The sequence below is a fragment of the Cupressus sempervirens genome, chromosome 6 (genome assembly GCF_028749045.1).
Source record: "Cupressus sempervirens isolate cs-2001-9-10 chromosome 6, ASM2874904v1, whole genome shotgun sequence".
Taxonomy (NCBI): Eukaryota; Viridiplantae; Streptophyta; class Pinopsida; order Cupressales; family Cupressaceae; genus Cupressus; species Cupressus sempervirens.
This window is the reverse complement of record NC_143123.1, coordinates 404,206,170-404,233,157: the sequence shown is the minus strand read 5'-3', so window position 1 is coordinate 404,233,157 and position 26,988 is coordinate 404,206,170. Positions and strand designations below refer to the sequence as shown.

Genomic DNA, 26,988 nt, shown 5'->3' with positions numbered 1-26,988 from the left:
AATAACTACTCATGAAACATGGGTCAATGAGTTTGACTCAAAAATCACACAGTTAAATCCTGCTAGCAATATCACAAATTAAAAGTTGTCAAGCAAAAACTTTAAAGTTTGTTTCAATAATATAAAGGTAAAATTCAAACAACCAAAACTCAAAATTCAAATACTCTATGATTTCACCATTTTTTACATGGGAATAATGGAGGTGACACACAATAAACTTATATCATAAGAATTCAAATGAAAATAATCTGTGGAATAGGCCCCTCATTAAGAGCCATTGGTCACAACTAGTTACATTTTACAGCTTTATGTATTACTCATCTTCCATCTTGTAGATTTTAAACCCAGATGCTTTTTGGATATTGCTTTGCAATGGCTCATCTAGCACTTTTTTGAATTTTAAATCCAAATATCTTTGAAACATAACACTATACTAGCTTTGATGGCTTTACATGTCCATATGAAATCAAAAAAGGATGTGGAAATGTTGTTCCAAGATATACCCCATCAATATCTGACTTAGTTGAGGAAATTATATGGGCTTATAATACCATTACTGATGCATATTTGTATCTCAAACTACTAATTTCCTCTCAAAAGGAAAATTGTTAAAATACCTCTACATAGATTTAGCCAAAAATGAAAATATTATATATGAAATTAAATGAAAACCCTAACATATACAAATGACCATTTACTCATGCTATAAATGTATGAATTTTATAAAGACTAAAATTTATGCAAACATTCTTTATTAAGGATACTACCTTGATATTTGGAACTTGGATAGTAAACATCTTCACATTTTGGACAGTAAATTTTCAGTGTGCTTGTGCATGGAATATCTGATTGGCCCATTGGGAGACATGGCTAACTTGAATAGTAAACTCTTGGGCACCTTCCAAAATAAGTATTCTTGTACTTCTCTAGCTGCGCATATCATATCAAGAGCAAAAAAAGGATCATATGCAACTAGCAAAAGCACCTAAATCCTATTTAGGTTCAACTAATTTATGATCACATCATACCATAGAATTTATCCCCTTGCTTGTTAAAATATAAGGGACATGGATCAAACCAAAAAGCATCTCAGCAGTAGACTCCACCAACTCATTCTATTCCTCGCTTAATATATCATCTATAAGAAAAAAATATAAAGTATTTTACTCATTTTTTATTTCGATACTTAAAATTAAACAAATACAAAAGGAGGTGTTGCATATCATTCATATAACTAATTTCATGTACTAACTTTTCCAAAATGCAATGAATGGACTTCATAGAAACATCATGAAAAACAAATGGTATTGAAATTTATTATAATGAAGGGAGATTTAATAAGTTTGCTAGCTCCTACAATGTTGATGAATATTTGGAGTTGTATCACCTTGATTGGGATGATCAAAAAAATGTGCCAAAGGCTCCAAATAGAAAGTAAGCATTAGTAAGCTCCAAATTGAATCCTAGTATGCACTTTTTTGATGGAATTAGTAAACACCAAACTTGCATATGGATGCACATCTTAAGATGTTGAATAAGATTTTATATATATAATCGATCAACAATTAAGATAAATGATAATTGTTGAGATTTTAAGTTGATTTGAAACATCTGATGATATTTTGTAAGTGCTTGTCCAAGCTAGATGGTGGGAAGGGGATACTTAATTAGGGCAAGCCTAAGAAGAAATAGGCACAAAATAATGCATAGATAAATTGTGCAGCTTCAAGTAGAGTCTAGACAATGATGTGTATGAAACCAATAATTTGAATTAGTTCTTCTTAGCGGTCATATTTGGAGTTTTATTAGCATCTATAGAAATTTCAAGGTTTCTAGGAGGCGACAATGTGTTTCTGAGGTGCTTCTTGAAGGTAATAATTTAGCACAATCAAATAGAATTTTTACTTCATCATTTTAAAGTTTCCTATAGTACCTACATTGTTAGTCTATGACTAAAAGAAAATTAAGTGTAGAAGTAGACTTAGATGGGGTTAACAACTATCTAATGAATTCCACAAGAGCCATGGTTAAATGCCACAATCAATTTCATGTTAACTAGTGGTAGAAGTATCAATTTCCTCTTGCTCAATTACTTCCAAGCTTGCCTTAAATACTTTCTTGGTTTTCTTGGTTGGCACTAATGGTAGGAAAGCTTGCATTTGATAATTTTTATCAACCAAACACAAAACATTATGATAATATTTGCACAATATGGAGCTTTTGTTCTTGTGTACGATGGTAAAGAGAGCAACACCAATAAGGGTGGTAGTAACTGGAATTAGGTTTTTTATTCTTTCCAGAAACAATTAGTGTCGTTCATATCCAAATAGGTTAATGAAAGATGTTATAGTGACTTAGATCCAAACCCAAGCTGTGTGGTCCATGCAATAGACTCCCGCCAATAGCATAGGCAAACTAGAAGCGGTTTACCAAAATTCTCCAAAACTACTGATATATCTTTGTTTGAAACATCTTGCCTTTTTGTTATCATAGATGGTAAAGTCCCCTCCATATAGATCTACTTTTTACTATAAGATGTTAGTTTTTGGTTCAAATTCTGGTTTAAATTTTGGTTTGACATTTTCTCAAAAGTTTTTTGGTTTGAATTTTCTGTTCAAGAATTTTGTATAAATATAAGAAACTTTTCCTTTGTAAAGGTTTGCACAAAGTTAGGTGATTTAAAAATCCCTAACACAACACATTGATGAAGGCTATTTAAGTCTTGAGAAACCCTAACCAAGGTTTGAAATTCATTAATTTACGACCATAGTATGGTTACATAAAACTGTGCATGATTCTACAATAAAAATTATTAGTTTTTGCCTTGTTTGGATGAAAATAGCAGTGTGGTTGTGATCTTGTTGGATGGAATATTTTGTACATTGTTTTTTCTTTATTTTATATGCATTAGATTTAGTTTTTTTAGTCTGTGTGACTTTTTTATTTAATTCTTTCAAACTTGACTGTGCACTACCAGTTTTGGGGTGTTTAATGGAAAATGGGTTGTAGTTCTTGTTTCCATCATGGTAAAACCATGGTTCTTTGGATTCCAATACTATAGAACCTAACTTGTAAGACTATGCAAGCAAGGTCCTAGCAAAAAAATGTAGATATTTATTTGACAAAGCCCTAGGCGAGCTAGGCAGTGCTCAACTAGGAGTAGCCAATAGTAAAAGTGCTCTCAAGAGAAAAAGAAGAAATCTCATGAATTTCCCTTTTGAGGGATTCAAAGGGAGTGAAAATAGATGCTATTTTGTGAAGGAGGATTTTTAAAAAGTTGTGGAAGGTGGAGAAAAAGTGGGGACAACAGGGAGGTTGCCCAAACCCTTAAAAACCCTCATTTTTAACAACTCTGTTGTATGGTCATTTGAAGACTTGAGAACTCAAAAATCCTTGAGAATGGGTCTAATGTAGAAAATGTTATTTAGAGAAAGTAAGTTGAATCTTTGAGGGGAAGGAGTTATAATCCCTACAAATCTAGAAGGAGGCCTGATTGGGGCTTTTCTAGTAGATCCTATTTGTGAAGAAACTATGCAATTAGGTATGAACCCATCCTTACCATCAATTTAGACATGCTAAAAGTGTTCTAAATAAAATCTTAGATCTTATTGAAACCTTGGTTGGAATAGGGAATTCTTTTGAACTATTTATGTTCTTTGGAAATTATGATATCTATGTGAAATATTGCTACTCAATAAACTTTTTTTTTTTGTTATAACACAAGGCCACTAAAAAAGAGGTCCCACTTCATATATTGTAGGGTCATTGCCACAATATTTTATCATCTACTTGGTGTTTTTTCTTGCAAGGTTGGGGTTTTGAAGATTACAGTGCCATAAATTTGGTATCTTTTAGCATACGTTCTTTCATTATATGTTGTCTAAAAAACCTAGATCCAAGACATATGTTTACCTTTTTAGTATAGATGAAAAATTTGAATATTATGCATGATTGCTAAGGATCTGAAATTGAAAAAGCTTATAGCAATAGGCATAACCCCAACTATACAACTAAAGCTTTCCTTGAAATTTACTTTAAAATGAATAGGAATTATCTTAAGATTATAGTACTAGTTAAGTAGATACTTGGATATGATTATTGCAATATTTTTTAACAAGTTACTTCTAAAGTGAATGATATGCCCAACTAGTTGTATAGGTAGAAATTTTCAATTCTTCCTCGTTATTTCTCTTGCCCTCCCCTTGTCTTGCTGCCTATATGTTGCTCTTTTCTAGACATATTGACCCTTCACCAAATAGAGATATTTTTTTAACAAATGGGTTCTTGTAGAGTAAAATTTATTAGTTGCAGTGGCTATCTACTTCAAAAGTGACTTGATATTCCCAACTAGTCATATAGGTAGAAATTTTTAACTCTTCCTCATGATTTCTCTCAAACTTCCCTTGTCTCGTTGCTGGTCTACTGGCCTTTCCTAGAATTTTTGACCCTTCACAAAATACAAATCTTTCTTGTAGAAATGCATTCTTGTAGAGTAAACTTTATTAGTTATTGTGGTTATTTGTAATGCTCAGTTTATTCTCTATCTATCTATCTAGCTTTACATGTGCTTTTTGTATTGTAGTAATATGCCCACATGCTCATACATGTAGAATCATTCTTGTTTTCTTTCAGGTCCCATTTTTTTGCCAATTATAAGTTGATTTTGTTATCAAAATACATGGTACCTTAAAGAAAGAGTGATATTACGTTTACCATATGGAAAAATGTAAGCATCATCCCATTGCTTGAAGTCTCCAAACAATAGATGTGCACATTGTTAACAACTAAACAACTATATATATTAATATATATGATTTTTCCCTTGATTAAAAAATGGTTTGTGTATGGTTAGGGACTGCATGCACTCATATTAATACAAACAAGAAGACTTTTGAATGGGTTAACTTGAAGGAGCCAAATGTTGACAAAGTTAAAGTTTTTGGATTGTCTAGTTGGGTTTTCTATTGTTGTATCACTGAACATATTTAGACATAAGGTGTTAATTAGTGCCTAAGTAGATTTACATGGTTAGGCTAAAAGGTATTAAGTAGTGATTCAGCTCAAGGTTTCCCTCTCTACTATGAAGCACTATTATATTTTGGTTTAAGAAGAATTAATATAAACATCATAAGGTGCAAAATGATTTCCATATGATCTCTGCTAGGTGGTGTTATTTTCATATATGTAGCAAATGGGAAATCACTACCTTGCACAACATACTATACCATACAATATCAATTCACTACCATATAAAACTAGCTACCACATAGTAAAAAAATGTTTTACAACCTAAGCTTTATCATCTCTAGGTCACATAGTCCACAAATTAAAGATTTTCTAGATTCCCTCTTTTATTCTTGTTTCTCTTTCTTCTATAAATGTTTTTGCAGTCTACTTTTCCTTCCTCTATCCATGGGTTCCATCCAAACATTTTAACAATGACAATATGCATTTCTAATTGCGCCTATGAGCTGTGACTGATATTCTTCAATTTTTATTAGATGTTGTATTTATTATCATTTTGTTCAAGTTGCATTTGTTGCAAATAGTCATTTTATCAAAGTGTGCACCATTCAATCCCAATTAATTATTGTGTTGAGTTCAAATATTTTGCATCCAATCTTTAAAAGGTGGCATAATAGTTGCTCAAAAAAAAATCTGATTCTTTCTTTACATTAATGATTAGTATTACATCTTGCCTATAAATAATAGATTTGCAAACATTTTTTAAAACTATTCTCACATATGCTTCTAGAATAACATGAGTACTATAATAAGTTGATAACATCTTCTGAATTGCTGCCATGCAAATATTCTTACAATGTTGAATGGTTTACTTCTAGTGCATGCGACTATTTTTAGTATTTCTTTTATAAAAGTGAGTTTTACATTGTAGGCCTCTCTAGAAAAGACTCTCTAGAAAAGAAAAATATTTCATGCCGGGACTTACATATTTGTCTAAGGGAGTCTTTGTGCTTGTGGCGAAACACATTTCCATTAAATGCAAGGTAAATTCTACTTTTGTACTTGGTTCTCATAAGAAGCATTTGTTTGTGACTCCAAATTTTCTAATTTCCCTTTTTAGTAGTCTTTTCTACTATCTTATGCATCAACAATACTATTTTCATATCTAGTGTTACAAGGTTGCATTCTCAAAAATGGCAGATGAGGTAGCCATGCTACTTATGTCAAAGAATAGAAGCAATGCACAAGCTTAGTCCTTGTAAATAAGTTTTTTTGACACAATAATTGATGCTCCAATAGCAGAGAACCTTCACCTCTAGAATCTCCAAGATGTTGTTTCAGTTTTCACTTAATGGCTTTTAGAAGTGTCATCATAAAGGTTTTCATTGGTTAATTCCCTCTTTTGATTACTCAAGTCTTGAAATTGAACACTGTGACCTGGTTAGTGAGCATTGTTCAATTTCTTAACTGTGTTATATGCATTCCCTTGATCACACTTTTTATGTATTTCATTAAACTATGGACTATGGTTGATTATTTTATTATGTGCAAATGAATACTCAAAATTAATGGCTATTTTTAGTTGTATCCTTGATATCAAGGTCTATTTTTTTAATTGTCTTAATATCAAATATAATTATCCAAAGAATTATTTTGATTGTATGTTGGTTATCATATACTAGATTTGATTCTGATGTACTTTTATATAGCAATCATATTTTGCAGTTAGACAAATTTAAGTCATCTTGTCCACATTCATCTATGCAAGTTGAACCTACCCAATCAGAGGTATTTAAGTACTCCCTTACTTGGAAGGAGAATATTGTAAAATATAAATGTAGATAGAAAAAGATTTAGCTAAAGATTAATTTTCTATTCAATTGATAATTTGAATTGGTCTGGCTAGTATTTTATAGGCGAGTTCTTCATTTTTTCTTTGCATTTGAAATTGTGATTATCATGAATTCTAAGCATGGACATGGTTGTTTTACTGTTTTCTAGTTAGCTTCATGAAGTAAAATTTTATTGGCATAAATTTATAGAATTATGTAAGGATGCTACATTATAGATTCACACTGTAGACAAAATTTTGTTTTTAGTTCCATGCTTGGGAGTCTAGTCATCGACTAAAATTTTAGACATGGAGTCACATCTGTATCAATCTATCTCATCCATCTTGCAAAGGGAAGAATGATAGAATACTAAAGGATATTTATGTAGAGTTTTTAGTACAGCGAGATAGAGATCTTACTATTTTCCAGTTTTCTTCATGAACTTAAAATTTTATTGACTTAAATTTATAAAATTATGTGAGAATGCTACATTATAGATTGACCATGTAGATAGAATTATCTTTAGATCCATGTTTGAGAGTCTAGTCTTCAAGGAAAAGCTTAGACATGGAGTCACATCTTTAACAATCTATCTGATCCAACTTGGAAAGTGAAGAATGAAAAAATAATAAGGATATTTATGCAAAAATTCATAGAATAGTGAAAAAGAAATCTTTCTTATAACTATTTTTAAAAAAAAAATTATCTCTTTTCTATATAAATCTTATGCCTTGTTTGTTTTTAGTAAACTTCAAAAGTAGTTGTTTCAGTGTTGAAGTTCTTGTGGGATAAAATGCATAATTTTCATATAGCGATGTTTAGTTTAGGACACTTTTCTTCTTCAACTTGTGTACTATACTATACTATACTTTGAAAACTAACTATTATGAATATGAAATTCCTTAGTTACTTTGATTATATAATATATCATTATTCACAGTTGTAAAAATTTCTGTCCACTTTGGCAATATCAAGAGTGCATAATGAGGCATGTTAGACTTCAATAGTTTTGCTTTGTCTTACATAATTGGATGCTTTCATTTCAAAGAATACATGTCCATGTTATATGTTTATGTTCTTCTTTGTTCCATGTTGTATCAAGCAATTGTTTCTTATCCAAGCCATTTAATTTGCAACCTTTTAAATTTCTGCAAAGATAAAGTTGGAGCAGGATAATTTTTCTTCTCAAAGGTGTCCTCTTTAATTTACAATTAGAGGAAATTTATCCTACAATTAAAACATTTATCTTCTTTAAAAAAATTAATCATTTAACCAAATTAAATAGTAACCATAATAAGATGCACATAGAAAATTACACTAGATATGTTAACTACATAAACCCTTGATCAAAGGGAAATCCCTAGTAGGAATGATGCCCACAAGATGATGTACTAATATAAATATTAATGTGATCAAATTTCCACAATCCATAATAGTTTTGTAAATCAATTTCTAGATTAGATTATGTGACGATTTTTACCATCAACGTTTCGAATCACACTATGTGATCCATCATCAAGATGAGAGAGCAAGAGATGTCAAACAAAATAAGTGCTTATAAATATTCCTTATTAGAGGATGGACCCTGTTAGATTCTATTACAATATTTAGTACATAGAGTCCATGTTAGGAGACTTTGAATCCATGTTGGGAGATTCCAACCCTATTAGGAGTTGTAGTACAATGTATGCAAGAAGAGCCCACTTCCCAAACATGCAATTTCAACTACAAGAAGAGCTCACTACTCAAACATGAAATTTACTATTATGTTCTTCTTTCATTGTTCTTTCAACTAAACCAAACATTATCAAACCTTATAGACTAGGTCTTAAACCTCGAACCTAAATATCAAATCTCATATCACTTAGCAAAACCTTGGTAATGAAGTTTCCTTCACTTCCGCTCTACTCTACTTAACTTCACATTCTACTCTTGTGTTGCTTACAAAATATCTTCCTCATCAATACATATCCATATCATGATAAAGGAAAATTTCCTTCTTTTATATTGAGTCCATAAAACAATTTCCTAAGTTAGCTTTTAGGCCTTCTCAATTAATCATTATAGGACCACATTAAGAACATGTTACACTTAGAAATAAAATCAATCTTCTACCTTGCAACATGAATAACTTTTAGCAGAAGAAATATTATGACAAGAAAACTTAGCCACATAATCACTAACATGTCTTCTACACATCCTCAACCTTAATTCTTAGAAAAGCAACTCTTTTAAGAGATATAACAAGTTTACCAAAACATGGCTCTGTAACTCTATCTCAGAATAGACATCACCAAAACTTACATAACTTCTTCGAAACTTATCATTTCTTCTTCGAACATTAACTACATATACTACATACTTAGATGTATCTCTCATAACCTCGTATAGTTAGAATGCTAAACTAGTCATTGGTACTAACTTGATCTTTCTACTATTCTTCTATCAGATACCAAAGAAAACTGCTAAGTTGACATTAATGGTAAACTCAATCATGAATATAGCATATCATCATGGTAACATATCTACAATACTCCCTTATAGGAATATCATTAGCATTCATGCTTCCAACAATCTCTCAACAATCTCCCTCATTGGCATTGATAGCAACATAGATGAAAAACATTTAGTTTAAAGAATACCAACAAATGATTGTTTAACTTTCTTTTCAAATCCTCTTCATTAATCATTCTCCCCAACTATTTTATTTATTATTTGTTGCTTCTCCCCCATGATGTTCTTTTTCATGATGTAGTACTTCTCCCCAACATTTTTTTCATGCTAAACTTCTCCCCCATTGACATCAATGTCAAAGGTTTCAACAACCAACTTTACTGCATCAAACTCTACTAAAAATGATTCTTACTTAGCTCAAGTGTCCAAAGTCACTATTCAAAACAACATCAACTAAGAGTCCTAGATGACTATATCCATCATAGATACTCCCCCATATAGGAATCATCAACATTCAGTCTAGACAATAATGGTGCTTTGTTACATTAGACTGATGCACTCTTACATCTTCTACTTTGATGTAGGAAGGGGCATAACCCCTAGCATACCTCACAAATACTCAAAAGTCTCTTTGGGAAGAGGTTTAGTGAATATATCTACAACCTTCTCCTTAGTGCACACATACTCCAATCTAATTTTCTTGTTTGCAACTTTCTTTCTCAACATGTGATACTTGATAGAAATGTGCTTAGTCCTTGAATGCAATGCTAGATTCTTAGACATATTTTTTGTGCCTGTGTTGTCACAATGTATGACAATAGGTTCACTGATTTATATCCTTATATCCTTTAGCATCAGCTTCATCCAAACAACTTGACTGCAATTTTTTTTTTGCTGCAACATATTCTACTTCTATTGTACTTTATGATGTACAATCTTGCTTCTTGCTTAGCCAAGAAACCAATCTTCCTCCAACAAAGAAGGCTCCACCATTGGTGCTCTTTCTATCATCCCTACTACCTACCCAATCAGCATTAATATAAGCACTTAGAGTGAAATAATTAGATCTATCATACCACAATCTAAACTTTGATGTTTATTTCAGATATCTAATATCCTTTTGACTATTGCATAATGTGCTTCTCTAGGATTAGCTTCGAATCTTTGAATAATTCCAACTATATTTTCTATATCTGACCTTGTGTGAGTTAGATATTGCAAACCTCCTATTATAGATCTGTACTTTTTTTTTCTCAACAGTAGGTCTCTCATCCATTGTAGATAGCTTGAGTCTAGTTACTATAGGTGTTCCAATGGGTTTACCTTTTTCCAAACCAAACCTTTTCAGTAAATCTTTTAAGTACTTAGCCTGAGAAATAAAGATTCCTTCTTTATTTTGTGCAATCTGCAATCCTAGAAAATATTTCATTTCTCCTATCGTACTCATCTAAAATTCTTTCTTCATCTCTTCTACAAACTTCTCACTTTCCTCATCATTTCCTCCAAATAAGATATCATTAAAAAATATTACCAAAATTATTAGACCATCATCAATTTCTTTCCAGTATAGATTAATGTCAGCCATACCTTTGTTATATCCAAGCTTTGTCAAATGATTGTCCAACCTTGCATACCAGGTTCTTGGTGCTTGCTTTAAGCCATACGATGCTTTCTTTAGTTTGCATACTATATCCTTATCATTTATCAAAGGACAACCTTCAAGTTGTTCAATGTATACCTCATCTTCAAGTTCTCCATTCATAAATGTTGACTTGGCATCCATCTGATAAACTTTGAATTTTTTTTGTGTTACATAGGCTATGAATAATCTTATTGCTTCTATTCTAGCCACTAGAGCATAGGTCTCATCATGATTTGTTCCTTCTTGCTATGAGTAACCTTTACATACCAATCTTTTGTTGTTCCTTACAACTTCACCTTGTTCATTCATCTTGTTCCTGAATACTCATTTAGTTCCTATCACATTCTTGTCTACTAGTCTGGGAATCAATTCTCATGTCTCATTCTTTACTATTTGATCCAATTCCTCTTTAATAGATTGCTTCTAATAGTCATCTTTATATGCTTCATCTACATTCTTAGGTTCAACTTGAGATATCAAACATAGATTTTCATTGACTCTACTTCGTTTCGTCACTTTTTTATCTTTTCTTCTAATGATCTACTCAGGTGGGTGATTCTTTATCATATTCTTTTTTGAAGTAGGAGTTGCTATCTTAATTCTTGGCTCTACCAAAGGTTTTGAGCTTTGTTCCTACCTTGGCTCTCCTTCATTCTACAAGTCATTGTTAGTCTCAAGAAATATTTAATCATTCCTTGGCTTAGTAACAACATCATCATCTGAATTTTAATAAACTATTCTCTCTTATATCCTGAATTTCTCATCAATTCTCACATTTGCACTTTCCATAATAGTCTTAATTCTCATATTATAGCATCTATAATCCTTTATTTTCAATGAATAACCAAAAAACATACCTTCATCACTTCTAGCATCAAACTTACCAATATCATCATCTCTTTTGATATAGCACTTACTTCCAAAAATTCTAAAATACTTAACTATAGGTGAGTGCCCAAACCATAGTTCATAAGGGGTCTTGTTTGTGTCTTTCCTAACTTGTACTATATTCATAGTCTAGACTATTGTATTCATAGCTTCTCTCCAAAAAAATTTGGATACATTATTGTTAGCTAACATAGGTCTTGCAACTTCTATTACTAACCTATTTCTTCTCTCTACAATGTCATTCTATTCAGGGGTTCTCAAAGCTGATTATTGTCTTTTGATTCCATTTTCTTCATAATACATGTTAAACTCATTTGAAATAAATTCTCCTCCTCTATCTGATCTTAAACATTTAATCTTCATACCATATTCATTCTCAACTCTATTCTTGAATACTTTAAAGTTATCAAATGCTTCAGATTTCTCTTTAAGAAATGCAACTAACATCATTCTAGAAAAGTCATCAACTAGAATCATAAAATACCTTTCACCATACAATCATTTAATCTTTGTAAGATTGCTAAGATCTGTGTGTTCTATCTCCAAATTTTCTGTAGTAGTAAATATATTGTAGGGAAGAGAAGTTCTATTATGCTTTTTCAACACACATTCCTTACAAATTGTGTTAGAATACTTTACAATCTTAGGTAAATCTCTAACAGAAAATATACTACTAGTCTTCACAATACTGTCAAATTTTATATGAAAAAATCTCTTATGCCATAACTATCATTTACCTTTGCAACCAAACATGTCATTTCAGTAGGATTCAACTAAAATACATTACCTCTAGATCTAGTTCTTGTTCCAATTACCTTTCCATCTTTGTCTCTAATCATGCATGTCTTTTCTGTGAACTACAACTGATAACATTTTTCCACTATTTTCCCAACACTCAAAATATTGTGCTTCAAATCATCAATTATATATACACCCTTAGTGTTAGTTTTACCATCAAGAGTTATAGATCCAATACCTTTAACTTGGCATGCTACATTATTTCCAACTCTAACAATGCCTCCATCCTAACTTTTGAAGTCAAAAAACTTGTTCATATCACCTATCATATGATGTGAACAACCACTATCAATTATCCAATTAGATTTCTTTTCAACCTATGGCACAAAAGCTACTTTATCTGGACTTTCTTCTTTAATTGCCACAAATCCAATTTCATCATCACTTGCACTTACTGCTTGTTCATCATAATCATTTTCTTCATATGCATACAAACACTCTCTATTTCTTCTAGGTTTGTAATTTACTTTATACTTTTTCTCTCTTTTAGGACATTTAGATGCATAATAACCATATTCATCACAAGTCCAACATTTAAGATTTTCTTACCATCTTTTTCTCTTCTTACCAAAAGGACTACTCCTTCTTTAATTTTCCTATCTTCCTCAAATCTATTGTTGCTAGAAAAATCTCCTCTAGCACTTGTGCTCCTTGATAAAATAAGTCAGATATTCAAGCCACTAAAAGTTGTCTCTATTATGGTCAATTCTCCAGACTGTCTAAGTTCATTCTCAACTACTTCAAGTCTTCCAAGAAATGTCTCCTTTGTGAAATCTTTGGTACAAGATATCAACAACTGTATCATCTGAACTGCTAACTTAAGTGGTGTTGTTAAAGTCTTCAATATCTTCCATATAACCTCATCCTATTTTTTGGTTCCTCCTTGAGATCTGATACATGCAGTAATTTTTTATATTTTTCCTACATATGTTCTTATAGATTCATCTTCCATCATCTTAGCATCTTGAAATGCACAAATCCAACTTTTTAACATCAACTTCTTACAATCTTCATCACCTTAAAAACTAGTTTCTAAAGCTTTCCAAATCAAATGTGAAGTAGCAAGTGATTTTACTTGATTGTATTCAACCTCACAAAGTGTAGTCAATAGTACTTCTCTAGCTCTCACGTCTCACATAAAAAGGTCTCTTTCATCCTTGGTACAATTTTCCAAATCCTTTTCAGTAATGATTGTCTTTGCTGATTTTGTCAAGATCCAATATCTTAGACCCATACACAATAGATATGTCTTCATCTTTTCCTTCCAGCTATCATAATTTGTTCCATCAAACTTCACACTATCTTTCCTAAACATGCTTTCCATGGATCTCCCAAAGTTGTTAAACTTTATCTTTAAGGACTTGATGCTCTGATACCAATTGTTAGAAACAATAGTCCACCAAGATTATTATTATTATTACTTCTTCTTTTTTGGGGGGGAGTTGGTGGGGGTGAATCAATTATCCAACAATTAAAACATATATCTTCCTTAAACAAACTTAACCATTTAACCAAATTAAATAGAAACCACAATAAGATACACTAGATATATTAACTAGGGAAATCCTTGATTAGAGGGAAAACCTTGGTGGGAATGATGCCCACATTATGATGTACTAATATAAATATTCCTTGTTAAGACTCTATTACAACATTGAGTATATAGAGTCCATGTTAGGAGACTTTGAATTCTTGTTAGGAGACTCCAACACTATTAGGAGTTGTAGTACGATGTATGCAAGAATAACCCATTGCCCAAATATGAAATTTACTATTATGTTCTTCTTTCCTTCATTCTATCAACCAAACCAAACACTACCAGACATTGTAGGCTAGCTCATGAACCTTAAATCCAAATATCAAACCTTGGATCACTCAAAAAAACCTCTGAAATAAATTTTCCTTCACTTTCTCTCTGTTATGCTCAACTTCACATTCTACTCTTGTGTTTCTTACAAAATATCTTCCTCATCCAAACATATCCATATCATGATAAAGAAAAATTTCCTTGATTTATAATGAGTTCATAAAACAATTTCTTGAGTTCATTGTTAGACCTTCTCAATTAATATTTATAGGACCACTTTAAGAATACGTTACACTTAGAAATAACATCAATCTTCTACCTTGCAACTTGAATAGCTTTTCATACATGAAATATTATGACAAGAAAAATTATCCACATCATCACCAACATGTATTCTACACATACTTGGCCTCAATTCCCATAATACCAACTCTTCTAAGAGATAGAACAAGTTTACCAGAACATGCCTTTGTAACTCTATCTCAAAACAAACATCACCAAAACTTACATAACTTCTTCCAGACTTATCATTTCTTCTTGTGATTTTAACTACATATACCAAATACTCTTATGTATCTCTCATAATCTTAGATAGTTAGAATACTCAACTAGTCATCTATAACAACTTCATCTTTCTGATGTTCTTCTATCAGATACCATAGAAAACTGCTATGTTGACATCAATGACAAACTCAATCATGAATGTAACATATCATCATAGTAACATATCTACAATACTCCTCCCCCATAGGAATATCATCAGTATTCATACTTTCAACAATCTCTCAACAAACATAGTATGGTTTTTGTAGAGACTAGAAGAATAGCAGTTAGAGATGCTATGTTGCATAGTAATTGTGTAAGGGTTAGGTGATGTAGAGTTAAGGATATGTTCCTATGTGTCCAAATGACATAGTCAAGAGGAAGAAGTTTGAGTCAGAGATGTACAAAAATTATGTTTGATTTACTATGAGCAGCGCAGAAGGAGAGCATCTATTTGGTAGTTTCTAATGTTTTCATTATATCTTTTATCCAATATATAATGAGGTGATGCATAGTTAACTTGTGACAAAGAATAGTCAAGTGGTGATGTTAGCCAGTGCACAAGACCTAGAGTCACTCATGTAAATTTTTGTAATAGATTGTTAGCCCACAATGATATTATAATTATAATTAATTATATATCTTATTTTAATTAATTGGGAAAGCCTTAAGGTGGACTTAAGGAATTATTATGAAGATATGGTATAAAGGAAATATGTTTTCCTTGATTGTGAAAGAAGTGATGAAGTGTATCAATTATCTATTGTGAACTCTATTTGAGATGTACAAAAAGGCATAGAATGTTGATTGAATGCGTGTAAGCGATCCAAGGGATTATTGGATGTGCAGTTTGTCATCTGGTTAATAGATCAGAAGGAGAAAAAGTCCAATTGATTGGATATAGATAGAAGAAGGAAGCACAATTCAATTCTAATATTCTACAAGGAATAATACATAGACCATTTGGATAGTGGGTTCATTGGTTTTAACCTTGAAGCTATTTGGGCATTGGGTCCAGATGTCTTCCACAACTCCTAATAGGGTCGACACAACTCCTAACAAGGTTGATGCTCTAATACTCATATGTACTAAATGTTGTAACAAAATCCTAATAGGGTTGATCCTCTAATAAGGAATATTTATATTAGTACATCTTGTGGGTACCATCCCCACTAGGGTTTTCCCTCTAATCAAGGGTTTCCTTAGTTAACATATCTAGTGTTATTGTGTATGAGTATCTTGTTGTGGTTTTAGTTTACATTACTCATATGGTTAAGATTGTTTAAAGTTATTATTTGTGATATTAGTTGGCTAACTAATTCACCCCCCCTCTCAATTATATCAGTGGACTATATATTCTAACAGTTTCAACGTGAGTGCAAAAGCATTTGAACATCACTTGATGTCCTATTGAATTTTTTTTTGAATGCAGGAAGAGGTTTGTCAAGTTCTTTTAAGATTCCGATGAAATAATGGTGGCATAAGGAAGGGTTAATTTGGAATTAAAATATTGAGAGAAAGGTTCTCTCTATATCAACCCATCTATTGATGGAATTAGTAGAAAGATTAAGGTACTAATTCATCTCATTAGGGCCAAGGGTTAGTAGGAATAGGTAGCAAGAAATATTCATGTTTAACATTGTTTCTAAATAGAGCATCCTTAAATGTGGACTTTTTCTTCCATTGTTTCAATGTTTAGATTTTGAGAAAATTTTATCATGGTGGGATGAGATATTATGGATGGTAGGGAAAGCTTCCAAGGGTGGCATTTGAGTCCCAAGAAATGCAAGGTGTTGAGGGATATCCATTGTACTTATTGGTAATTGGGATGTGGTTGCACTATGAGTAGTGTTGGGTTGAAGTGCAGGCAGCTTACTCTTATTTCAAATTGTTTTTCCAAGTTCTACAAAATCTACAGAGATGGAAGATGATCATAACTATCAAAGTGATTCATGGAAAAGGAGTCATGTTCACGTAGTGTTTGGTGGCTATGATAGTTGATGAGCTATTAGTCAGGTAGAGATAGGTCAGAATCTTGAAATCCAAAACCAAATTTGGGCCTAGTCGGTGAACTCAAACTTACCAATGCCAATTTTTACACTGTATGAAATCAAACAATGCTAGGATAAACCATAGTATACAAGAAAATATCTTGAAGTTTCAAATGGGCCCTCATAGCATGATTTATCTATTGATAATTCTTTTTTGTACACTACCAACAGAGTAACAATTCACACTAACAAAAGTTTGGCCAATATCACCGAAAGAGAAGAAAGAAAAACAAATTCTACTCTTAAGCTCCCTATAGACTAGATCTCAATTGTGCAAGGAATAGGAAAAGTTGGATAAGGAGGTGATTGTATTTATAATAAGGAAAGTTGAATCTTTAGCAACTCTTTATGCATATTGGTTTGGGAAATGATTCACTACAACTCGGTTGGGCAAATATCTTTGGATTGAACTAGGGAGATACAAAAAATAAATAACAAAAATGCAAGAGCCTTCAAGGTTAGAGATTAAATCTAACTATTGTCTATTTTTGGGCTATTATTGTTAAAAAAAATATATCCTTAAATGGAAGGATAACTTAAATACATGCTCAATCAATCAATCTAACATAAATAGTTGTTGTAAATGGAATAGTACCAAAGTAAAAAAAGATCATTCAGTTTTATCTAAGAAAAGGAAGATAATAGAAATAAATTAGAAATATCTAACCACTTTCAAAGATAAATGAATCCCATTGCAAGAACTCCAATATTCTTCTACTCAAAACACAACTTATAAATATCAGCATGCATTGGGCGAGATAGAGAAAACACTTCCAAGAATCCAAATTGTAGAAAAGATAATATTTTTTTCATTTATAACAATGGTATTATAATGAAATAGAAGATAAAATCATCAATTTTATTGACTTTAGAGAAATTGAAATTCTTCTTATTTATACACAACTATCTACAAATTTGGGAGGGAAACCAACTCCTTATCCCAAGTAATTTTACCTACCACCTTTATTTCCTAAATTTACAAGATCTATTGATACTTTCATCCAGAAATAGCTATGGAAAAGAAAATTATACCCAAAAAATCCATGAAAGAGAGGATGAAAATAAGTAGGGAATGAAAGGGGCTATTTCCCAAAGAAAATTTGATCTATAAATACAAATTTTAGCACACTTTTTTCTCAAATCTTTACCAGTTATCTCCTCAAGGTACTCATTGATTGATAAGAGCACTCTATTGTTCTAAAATTATTAAATGCATTAGGTATGAAAGGAAATACATATTTTATAAGAGGATTTCTTTATATGTCGTCAAGATCTTTCTACCACATCATTAATAAGTTTGTCAGTCAATAAAAGTGGTCGAAGGTCAGCTTCAAAAGGAATCCCTACACTTCCACCCACATATTGGAAGAACTTCAGTTTCAAAACTCCTAGATGCTGAACATTGAACGTAAACTACCATGTAATGCAATTTCACATGACCAAGTCACAAGAAAGAGGGAATCCTAGACCTTAATCAATACTTGGTAGAGTTGTGGTAATTCTGAAAGAAAGTGAAGCTCCTGCTAAGGAGCTATTGATTCACACAAAAGGATCCCTCCATGCTAAAATTATTTCATGTAGCAGAGTGCTTGTTATGCACCCTCCCATTTCCCAACACCTAGAGGCTTGAACATGGAAGAGGAAGCCTCATCAATCATGAAAGGTAAATATTTTGGTCATGCTCTTCCAGAGTATCGATCATGCAAGCATCCTTCTATTTGTTAACTTGTTGCTTCCAAAACTTCCCTTCTTGGGAAGCCTCATCTCCCATGTTGGAAACTAATATTTCCATGGTTTGGATCTCAAGACCAAGCTAGCCTAGAATTCTTAAGGAATCATCTTCTTATACTTTCTTCAAGATGCCCATTTTAGCAAGCAACATCCATCTGATGGAATTTACACTATTCTTTGTCCTGCCATAAAATCTAAAGAACTTTTCCAATCCTCCAAAGTTGGTACTCATTAGCACCTATGTAGAATAGACATGTGTTAATATCATGATCCCTTTCAAGAAAAAAATTTACTTCCTTTATCAAACTCAATATTTTCATCATTTTGAGGATATATATGTCATTAGGTAAGGAACATGAAACTCAAAAGCTTCAAAAATAAATTAACTCTTGATAAAAGATGAAAGTATGGTATCTAGAAACCATAACTCAAACGCATGAAAATTATCACTCAACAATGATAGAAGATGGAATCCTTAGATCTTGTGAACCTATAATTTCAAATCTTGTGAGTACAAAATAGATAGTTTCAAACCTAACACAATATCAATCATTTTTTAACTATCAAAAACCAAATATGTATCACTCAAAAAAAACTTCCTATGACGTGGCTTATGACACTTAGTTATCCTTACATAATTGACAAGACCACATATTCATTATTTTCTCACATAACACATGGGATCAATAAATAGTGAGTACCTTTCATGAGATAACTGTTTAAATTTAGAACAACATCCTACTTGTTGTAAAGGATGCTAGACACTCAACCCAAGGAGGGATGTGGCATCCAAGTAAAAAATTAAGGATGAAAAAGAACCATTAATAGTCACCCAAAATGTAGTAGAACCACTAGTGCAATGCCAAGAAGCCACCACTTCCCCTATCAGGACTTAAGTCACATGTGTGCATGTAACAATGATAACATACCAATATTCTCTATCTTTAAGAGCCAAAACCACAAACCAAACACCTAAAGAAACCATTCTTAAAACTCTTTGTCCAAGTCAAACAAAAAGACCTTAACTAATGAGATCCTAGCTCATGAGAAACCAAGAAAAAAGAGGGTACCAAAGGGCACCCTAATGGTGAAAACCACTTCCTAGTAGGGAAAGTGCCCAAGAAAACTAGAAGTGAAACTACACCACCAAACTAAATGAAACCAAAAAAAATATGATAGAACCAAAATCACCTTCTCTGTGATGTAATGTACCTTAAAATATGAATTTTGAATGACCCTACATATGCCCAAAACTCAAACTAAGAAGCTCATTCTGTCAAAAGAAGGTTATCCTACTCTAAAAATGAATAGGGTGGAGTTAAAGCAACTTTTCCCTATGATGAATGACCAGAAGAAACCAAAATAAAAATACAAATTCAACCAAAAAAAATGAAGATTCAAGTGGCCATCAAAACCATGCCAAAAGAGGCAAAGAATCCAAGTGACCCAAAAGAAATAAAAATGAGGAATAGACTACATGAAAACTAGGAAAGATACACTTGCAAACAAAAACAAAAAGAATCAAGGGAGGAACACCAACCTGGAGCATTAGAATGTAGATATATCATATCATTGAGACTCATCCTTAGTTTGAGCCCAAATAGAATCACATCATCCTAAGAAAACATGTAGAAACTTGCAAAATGACTTCCTGCATGTAGGAGACGATGACCGAAATGAAAGCTTTTTTCTTGTAGAGCATACACTAGTACATTTGACCCTATTTTTCAACCAAAATTTTTGACCATCTATTAAAATGTTTTAGATTGGTTGAAATATGGAAGGAAAAACATCTTTTTTTTTAATCCATTCCCTTGTTGGTCAAAATTTTGACCAACACGAGCTTCACAATGTTAAACTGAAAAAGGGATTTCGCTATTTCATTGTTATGCATTTGCCTGTGTGTGGGAGCTGCATGCAAAAATGGTTTTCGCTCTTCTGAACGCCTTAGAAAGATTTTTCCTCGTTGTGAAACGCTTGTAGATGCTCTTTGTAAGTTTCTCTTGTCTTCATTCATCCATTTTCATTTTGATCTGAGATCGGTTGGTGGAGTATTGAGGAAGAATGACTTGCTGTAATAGTGGAAGCCGTGGGCGTGCCCTAGTTTGTCATTTTTTAAGCTTCAAACTTTTGTTTCTTCCAATGAACCGATAGATGCCTTTAAATTTCGAGGAGGAAGAATGTAACATTATATTTTTCAAAGTTTTTTTTTCTTTTTGTTAACTCCTATTTGAATATTGGTGCTCGAAGACCATAGTTTGGGTTCGAAAGACTTACCTCGAATCAAATCCATCATGGCCATGAGTAGGAGCCAAGTCTAAGACACCTTACTGCATGCCCTTGGATATTCAGATCCCACTGAATGTAAGAGACCATGGATAGGAGAGTCTCCAAGTCCCACCGGGTATATACTTCCAGAATTACCTATATATATTTATATTTATCAAAGAAATACAAAATATATAGTAAATAAAATTTGGGTAAATTAAACACACTGCATTGCAAATGATAATAGAGCACATTTATTTTTCTATCAGTAATGGATACTATGTTTTTACTTGCAAAATGACAACTAAGAAACTCAACAAAAGAAGGAAAAGACTGGATGCAAAAGATGAATAATTATAGAAGTAATATATCCTATGAAGTGCACTATGATGAGACATGTCTATTTAGACACCCCACCCTTTCTGAAACTGTTGCAATTGCACCTCTCTGTTCTTATTGAAAACCATAACATCATTAAAATATGAACCAAGTTAAGGACCAAAAATATCATTCATGTAGTTCATTTATATTCTTAAATTTAAAATGATACCATAACACATATAATTAGTATCAGCCATATTGTGTGGTCAATTTTCTTCCTTCACATTCTCTTCGTGAATTGTGTGTTTGCAAATATTCTATTCTAAGACTCTATTGAAGAAAGTATTAACCATTTTGATGGAATTCAAATCAACCTTATTTCTCAGAAGATGGCACTTAACCTCAATGGTTAGCTTAGCAAGTGTTGACAAATCCATTAAGAATAATCATAAGCAATACTCATATATTGACAACATCCCACACTCAAAGTCAAGTTCAATTTCTTAAAAAAATGAAAACAACTTCAATTCTCAGAAGATGCCTTTTAACCTTTATGGTTAGCTTATCAAGTGTTAGTGAATCCATTAAGAATAACTATAAGAAATGGTTATATATTTGCAACATTTTACACACAAAGGCTATCGCATTTTCTTAAAAAAAATCAAATCTTCTTATTTTATTATATCTGAAGAAAGATTATACACACTCAGGTGTGATAGGAACTCTTCAAGAGAAATACATTACCTGTGATAGTAATCAATCACTCAGCTTTACACATGATCATGTATAAATAAACCTATATGCAGTTATCTTGCAGTTAGAACAACAATAACTACATCCAACTGTCTTTATCAACATCATCATTTGTAACATTTTGTCATTTGAAAATTTTGTCTGTGGATCAGTATCAATACATTAGACAGAACAAGGGCATTAATTGATTCAGTAAAGCAGCTGGTCCTAAGCAATTGGAAATGAAATTATTCACACCACATGTTGCTGCCACTTTGATGTACTGTTATCACCAACTGCGCAAGTTGGGCAACTAAGACGAGGGTATAGCCATTATATTTCTAAGTGGTCTTTGGATTGAGAAATAAGTTATTGACATTTATATTTGGGCTCTGAACTTTGACTTTTAAATTTGTCAATTCATTCTGTACGTATCTTTGTGTGAGGGGACTGCTATCCTTGGCTCCAAAAACTTGAATAGAAAGAGATCAACTTGTTCCTGAAAGACTATTTCTTTTATCCGTTCAGTATTGGTTAATGATTCATTCCATGACCTATCATTAAATTTGCCAATTTAGGGGACGTCTCCTGCAAGAGCAGAGGTAACAAAGCAGTGCTCATTAAATCCAAATTTAATGTTCAGGTTGTATAGGCATATCCATGCAACTAGTACATTTGACCCTATTTTTTGACCTAAATTTTTGACCATATATTAAAATATTTTAAATTGGTCAGAATATGAAAGAAAAATATCTTTTTTTTAAAAATCCATGCCCGTGTTGGTTGAAATTTTGACCAACACGAGCTTAACATGAAAAAAAAAGGGTTTCGGATTAGATGTTATTCAACTCAGATTTTCCCATGCCAAAATCTCTTTTCTGATTACACTATTGGGGAGTCGGCTTATTAAGACCTTATTTGAGTGTATGATATGAGTCGACTCCTCTCGAAGACAATAAGCTTCCCTCTTCCACTTAGCAGTGGCAACCATCAAATAATTTTAACATGAAGCACGCGGGAGCTACACAAGCATAAGAATTGGTGAATGTGATCGACTGTATTTTGGGGCTCTTAGCATGTGAATGAAGGCCATTAATGTTCAAATTATGATGAATGGAAATGAGTTCTTTTTCTCACACTTGTAGATGGATATATGGATTTTAGATTTCAAAGTGGTGATTTTATTGCAGAGCATTTATGATTGATTTCCCATCTTGACAGTATGGAATCACGAGGTTATGGATATCAAGATATCTATCATCCAAAGGAGTTTGAGGTTCATCGAGAGGCTTATGAGTTTCATGGAGAATGGATTTCTGATTGAAATTATTGCGGTTAGAGTTGGAGACAGAGGATGCAAGAACACTGCCACTAGTGAAGATGGGATTTTGCTAGCCACTGGGGTGTGATGAATCCAGTCCTTCCTCAGCTCATCAGGGACCACAGTAACCCTAATCTCTTTCTTTTTCTCATTATAATTAGTAAATAAAATCATCTATTGCTATTACTAATTATTCTTGGACTAATTATCTTGGAGTTCTTCTGCAATGCTCTATTGATATGTGGGTTTTTTTTTTCACCCTATCAGTGGATCTATCACTTAATTATCACAAATTGTAAACCATTGACATTGAAAGTTACAATAAATAAGCCCCAAATATTCACTATCCATGATATATATCTAGGACGTCAAGGATTTATTGAAGGTTTTTAAATTTATTGTAACTAATAGGAAGGCATAATGAGTGGCTGACTGTTTCTCTTGGACCTGAAAAAATACTTGATACCTATATATTGTTCAAGTTTTCAATAGCCATACTCATTCTAATTTTTTTCTCAGCTTTAAGTTTTTAAACAATCTTTAGAGATTAGATAGATTTGTTCAATTATGTAATAGTAAGTTTAACTTGGAGTGTCTAGTTATTGCTTTCCATGGGAGATCAACTGTACATTGTGAATGAAGCTGCTTCACAGGCTTCCTGTTATATATCTCAAAATTCAATACAGTTGCAATGTTAAATGTTTTGTATAGTAAATAATACTTCATACATTCACTTGTATGATAATCGGGTGTCTATATACTGTGTAGGTGATTTTATCCCGTGACGAAGACCCTCCAGTTGTTAGAATAATGGATTACAGGTAATCTTTGGTAATATATTGTTTTAAAAAGACAAATGTTCTTTTTCATTTTATTTGATGAAAATAAGATCTACTATAAAGTATGGATTTATGACGACAGATATCCATATTGGTTCTCTATAATGATAGCATTTGAAATTGATATATCTGTTTCTTATAGTTCCCAACATAGTCAGAGATACTTTAGGCACTCATCTTTCTGTTGTCATTGTTGGCTATACTTTTGACTAGACTTCTATTTATCTGTTGGTCATTCATAAACATTAATACAATTTCTTTCTTTCTATTAAATTATGAATTATTATTGTTGTTACTTGCCCAAGGTAAAGTAACAATAAAACAAGGACAATGACGGTCCATACAATTAAAATGGCACAATAATATGTCTTCCATAACTTATTGTTTGTATATGGTTTTGTTAAAAGTTAGGAAATTGATGAGAATGTGGCTGAGAAAAGAGATGTACATATATATGAAAAGTGCTTTACCTAAACAGGTTAGAGGAAAGATTTAATATATAATCTTGTATAGATCAGTGATGTCCAAATCCAATAGTAACACATAATTTACATTTGGATGCAGATTATGTACCATAGTGATTGAAATTTCATGTTTTAATAAACTTTTCACAGTTCTACATCTCGAAAGCTGAGGCAAGATGGTTAAAACATATGTTAAGCACTATTATTCATTTTATTTGGTGACTTCCCAATGATAAATAAGAGAAGCTAAAAATGGTGATTGGAAGGGGTGGAATCCATTGCTGGTCCTCGGGACCAAGTCCACATACCGTGCATCAAAACAAGTAAAAGCTTGGGAACAACTCTACTTAAATGCTACACCCACATATTCAAGTTTACTAATCTTAGCTCAGTCAAAATGTGAAAAGAATAAAATTAGCAGATTTCATTTTCAACATTCCATATTCAAGCATCCCATCTTGAGTTCCATCCATCATAAAAAAGAAGAATGGGTAGAACTCAGATCAAAATTGATATTTTGAACTCAAGATCATCTGCTAATTGATAGCCTATGGGATTTATGTTAAGTGTATTTAAAAAAGGCTATGAAAACATTACATTCTGCTACAAAATCTGGGATTCGATAGTAGACAACCCAAAATTATTTTTCCATTTTATTGTTTTTAGGCCTTGATGATAAACTCTGGAATTTGAATAGAAAAAACAAGGCTATTATAAAACCAAAAGGCAAGTGATTATTAGGGCTATTCTGTATATATTTCTTATTTTGTGTGGGTGGGTAGTCAGTGTTTAGGACATGTTGATTATTTATTGCCTGACTGATCATTCTCTATTGAAGATAGTTTGCAAAACTCATTCATATCTTTAATTTTTACTTTTAAAATCAATACAAAACTTCTTAACTTCATCGATTTATCAATCCAAAAAAAAAAAGGAAAAACTAAAATAGAAAATATTCATTTAGCAAATGACTTATATGTAATGATTACAAGGTCTGATGTTGAATTTAGAGTATGTGATAGATAAGTTGAAAATGAGGCAGATGGCATGACCTTTTACTTTCAATCCATCAAGTCGATTTGAATTTCATTTTCTACTCTTTCATTTTCTCTTTTTTTATTTGCTTGGTTGACATTGATATCCCCTATTACTATCATCTCCATTAGTGCTATGAGCTTTTTTGCTATCTCCAAAGCCTTGCTTATCTTGTCTTCCTAGAATTATCTGGCCCACTTGTTGGAGTGTTTTATCAGCAAATCTGGTAATTGCTGAACACAACCCTGAATAAGCTCTCTGAAGCAACTGATCATTTCATTTCCCAAGCTAGTGATTACAATGTTACAGTCCTTAGAATTATTATCATTTTCCAATTTAGAGATGTAAGAATCTAAGATAGGGATGTAGACAAAATGTCAGCTCTTGTTTAGTGCATGTTTATTATAGTATACATGCTTTTCTTTTTCATCTCTCTAGAGGAACATAGTTGTTATTGCGATTGGGAAAAATAACAGTAAGTATAATATCGTTATTACAATTATGATCATGCAAATTAGAAGTAGGACTCCAAGGCATCTGACCACATACCCAAGACACACTGCAAGATAGCCAACCACATATCCATCTACACCGGTCAATGATTCAATCGCAGGATCTTACGATTCATTCACAAGCTCCTATGATTCATTCACAAGCTCCTATGACTCATTTGGAGGCTCTTGTGATTCATTCGAAAGCTCCCATTTTGCTCCCATTTGTGCAAACATTCATCTAGGCATTTTCAGAATCAAGATGAATGGCCAAATGAATACGAGAACGAATCTTGAAAGTGTCACATAGGAAACATTATCTCCAATTCTACACTCTGAGTTTTTCATCTCCTTCTCTAATTCTTCTTTCTCTTCCTTGAGGAAATAAAAAAGGTGTTGAATCATTGTAGTCCATTGAGCATCTCCTCCTCCATGCTGCTCAATTTTCTTTTCTAACCATCTCATGTGCTTGTCACTTCCAAACTCATCTCAAAGGCTTCAAAGTTACATGAACCAAACATATCCATCGGTTGAATGGCTATGTTCTCAGGGAAGTCCACAAATTCTAATAGATCTTTTATTTCTTTATAAGCTTTCATCATATCCTCCGCACTAACATCCGTCTTCAAATCCCACTCAAACTTTGTCAGTAGCCTCACCATGATATCGATTAAGGCCACTACTACCATCTTAAATGACCAATTGGAATTCTGAAGCTGATGTATAAAACTTCCACCTTTTCCACCAACATTTAATACCTTGAACAATTCCTGGCTCTCTTCAATTTCTTGATAAACTTCTTTCAT

General features: G+C 32.3%; 1 pseudogene; it reads right to left on the bottom strand.

Moving 5' to 3' along the window:
• Nucleotides 1-377: 377 nt before the first annotated feature.
• LOC149552772 (casein kinase II subunit beta-1-like) lies at nucleotides 378-26,988 on the bottom strand (annotated as a pseudogene).